Source organism: Arachis hypogaea, chromosome 5 (genome assembly GCF_003086295.3).
Source record: "Arachis hypogaea cultivar Tifrunner chromosome 5, arahy.Tifrunner.gnm2.J5K5, whole genome shotgun sequence".
Classification (NCBI taxonomy): domain Eukaryota; kingdom Viridiplantae; phylum Streptophyta; class Magnoliopsida; order Fabales; family Fabaceae; genus Arachis; species Arachis hypogaea.
In genome coordinates this window covers 46,499,609-46,503,531 of record NC_092040.1, presented here as the reverse complement: position 1 = coordinate 46,503,531, position 3,923 = coordinate 46,499,609, and positions in this window count along the sequence as shown.

Sequence of the window (3,923 nt, the reverse complement as noted above, 5' to 3'; positions counted from 1 at the left end):
TCCAGAAAAGTGAATTTTAACTAAAAACTAATAAAAATATACTAAAAACTAACTAGATCATACTAAAAACATACTAAAAACAATGCCAAAAAGCGTACAAATTATCCGCTCATCACAACACCAAACTTAAATTGTTGCTTGTCCTCAAGCAACTGAAAATCAAACAAGATAAAAAAGAAGAGAATATGCAATGAATTCCAAAAACATCTATGAAGATCAGTATTAATTAGATGAGCGGGGCTTTTAGCTTTTTGCCTCTGAACAGTTTTGGCATCTCACTCTATCCTTTGAAATTCAGAATGATTGGCTTCTTTAGGAACTCAGAATCCAGATAGTGTCATTGATTCTCCTAGTTAAGTATGATGATTCTTGAACATAGCTACTTATTGAGTCTTGGCCGTGGCCCAAAGCACTCTGTCTTCCAGTATTACCACCGGATACATACATGCCACATACACATAATTGGGTGAACCTTTTCAGATTGTGACTCAGCTTTGCTAGAGTCCCCAATTAGAGGTGTCCAGGGTTCTTAAGCACACTCTTTTTGCCTTGGATCACAACTTTATTTCTTTCTTTTTCTTTTTCTCCTTTTTTTTCGAATTTTTTTTTTTGTATTCACTGCTTTTTCTTGCTTCAAGAATCATTTTTATGATTTTTCAGATCCTCAGTAACATGTCTCCTTTTTCATTATTCTTTCAAGAGCCAATATTCATGAACCACAAATTCAAAAGACATATGCACTGTTTAAGCATACATTCAGAGAACAAAAGTATTGCCACCACATCAAAATAATCAAACTGTTATAAAATTCAAAATTCATGCAATTCTTTTCTTTTTCAATTAAGAACATTTTTCATTCAAGAAAGGTGATGGATTCATAGGACATTCATAACTTTAAGGCATAGACACTAAGACACTAATGATCACAAGACACAAACATAGACAAACATAAGCACTAAAACTCGAAAAACAGGAAAATAAAGAACAAGGAAATTAAAGAACGGGTCCACCTTAGTGATGGCGGCTCTTTCTTCCTCTTGAAGATCCTATGGAGTGCTTGAGCTCCTCAATGTCTCTTCCTTGTCTTTGTTGCTCCTCTCTCATGGTTCTTTGATCTTCTCTAATTTCATAGAGGATGATGGAGTGTTCTTGATGCTCCACCCTTAGTTGTCCCATGTTGGAACTCAATTCTCCTAGGGAGGTGTTTAGTTGCTCCCAATAGTTTTGTGGAGGAAAGTGTATCCCTTGAGGTATCTCAGGGATCTCATGATGAGTGGGGTCTCTTGTGTGCTCCATCCTCTTCTTAGTGATGGGCTTGTCCTCATCAATAGGGATGTCTCCCTCTATGTCAACTCCAACCGAATAACAGAGGTGACAAATGAGATGAGGGAAGGCTAACCTTGCCAAGGTAGAAGACTTGTCCGCCACCTTATAAAGTTCTTGGGATATAACCTCATGAACTTCTATTTCTTCTCCAATCATGATGCTATGAATCATGATAGCCCGGTCTATAGTAACTTCGGACCGGTTGCTAGTAGGAATGATTGAGCGTTGGATAAACTCCAACCATCCCCTAGCCACGGGTTTGAGGTCATGCCTTCTCAATTGAACCGGCTTCCCTCTTGAATATCTCTTCCATTGGGCGCCCTCTTCACATATGACTGTGAGGACTTGGTCCAACCTTTGATCAAAGTTGACCCTTCTAGTGTAAGGATGTTCATCTCCTTGCATCATGGGCAAGTTGAATGCCAACCTTACATTTTCTGGACTAAAATCCAAGTATTTCCCCCGAACCATAGTAAGATAATTCTTTGGATCCGGGTTCACACTTTGATCATGGTTCTTGGTGATCCATGCATTGGCATAGAACTCTTGAACCATTAAGATTCCGACTTGTTGAATGGGGTTGGTAAGAACTTCCCAACCTCTTCTTCGGATCTCATGTCGGATCTCCGGATATTCACTCTTTTTGAGTGAGAAAGGGACCTCGGGGATCACCTTCTTCAAGGCCACAACTTCATAGAAGTGGTCTTGATGCACCCTTGAGATGAATCTCTCCATCTCCCATGACTCGGAGGTAGAAGCTTTTGCCTTCCCTTTCCTCTTTCTAGAGGTTTCTCCGGCCTTGGATGCCATAAATGGTTATGGAAAAACAAAAAGCAATGCTTTTACCACACCAAACTTAAAAGGTTTGCTCGTCCTCGAGCAAAAGAAGAAAGAAGAGAGTAGAAGAAGAAGAAATGAGGAAGAAGGGAATGGCTTTGTGTTCGGCCAAAAAGGGGTAGAAGTGGTGTGTATGTTGTGTGAAAATGAAGGAGTGAAGGAGGGTTAATATAGGAGTGGGGGAAGGGTAGGGTTCGGTCATGTATGGGTGGGTTTGGGAGGGAAAGTGGTTTGAATTTGAATGGTGAGGTAGGTGGGGTTTTATGAAGGATGGATGTGAGTGGTGAAGAGAAAGATGGGATTTGATAGGTGAAGGGTTTTTGGGGAAGAGGTGTTGAGGTGATTGGTGAATGGGTGAAGAAGAGAGAGAGTGGTGGGGTAGGTAGGGATCCTGTGGGGTCCACAGATCCTGAGGTGTCAAGGAAAAGTCATCCCTGCACCAAATGGCAAGCAAAATCTCGTTTTGTGCCAATTCTGGCGTTAAACGCCGGGCTGGTGCCCATTTCTAGCGTTTAACGCCAGCTTCTTGCCCTTTTCTGGCGTTTAACGCCAGTCTGGTGCCCCTTTCTGGCGTTAAACGCCCAGAATGGTGCCAGACTGGGCGTTAAACGCCCAACAGCTAGCCTCACTGGCGTTTAAACGCCAGTGGGTTCTTCCTCCAGGGTGTGCTGTTTTTCTTTCTGTTTTTCATTATGTTTTTGCTTTTTTCATTGATTTTGTGACTTCTCATGATCATCAACCTACAAAAAAACATAAAATAACAAAAGAAAATAGTTAATTATAAAACATTGGGTTGCCTCCCAACAAGCGCTTCTTTAATGTCATTAGCTTGACAGAGGACTCTCATGGAGCCTCAGAAATGCTCAGAGCTATGTTGGAACCTCCCAACACCAAACGTAGAGTTTGAATGTGGGGGTTCAACACCAAACTTAGAGTTTGGTTGTGGCCTCCCAACACCAAACTTAGAGTTTGACTGTGGGGGCTCTGTTTGGCTCTGTTTTGAGGGAAGCTCTTCATGCTTCCTCTCCATGATGACAGAAGGATATCCTTGAGCCTTAAACACCAAGGATTCTTCATTCACTTGAATGATCAACTCTCCTCTATCAACATCAATCACAGCCTTTGCTGTGGCTAGGAAGGGTCTGCCAAGGATGATGGATTCATCCATGCACTTCCCAGTCTCTAGGACTATAAAATTAGTAGGGATGTAATGGTCTTCAACTTTTACCAGAACATCCTCTACAAGTCCATAAGCTTGTTTTCTTGAGTTGTCTGCCATCTCTAGTGAGATTTTTGCAGCTTGCACCTCAAAGATCCCCTAGCTTCTCCATTACAGAGAGAGGCATGAGGTTTACACTTGACCCTAAGTCACACAAGGCCTTCTTGAAGGTCATGGTGCCTATGGTACAAGGTATTGAAAACTTTCCAAGATCCTGTCTCTTTTGAGGCAGTTTCTGCCTAGACAAGTCATCCAGTTCTTTGGTGAGCAAAGGGGGTTCATCCTCCCAAGTCTCATTTCCAAATAACTTGTTATTTAGCTTCATGATTGCCCCAAGGTATTTAGCAACTTGCTCTTCAGTGACATACTCATCCTCTTCAGCGGAAGAATACTCATCAGAGCTCATGAATGGCAGAAGTAAGTCCAATGGAATCTCTATGGTCTCATTTTGAGCCTCAGATTCCCATGGTTCCTCATTTGGGAACTCATTGGAGGCCAGTGGACGTCCCTTGAGGTCCTCCTCAGTGGCGTTCACTGCCTC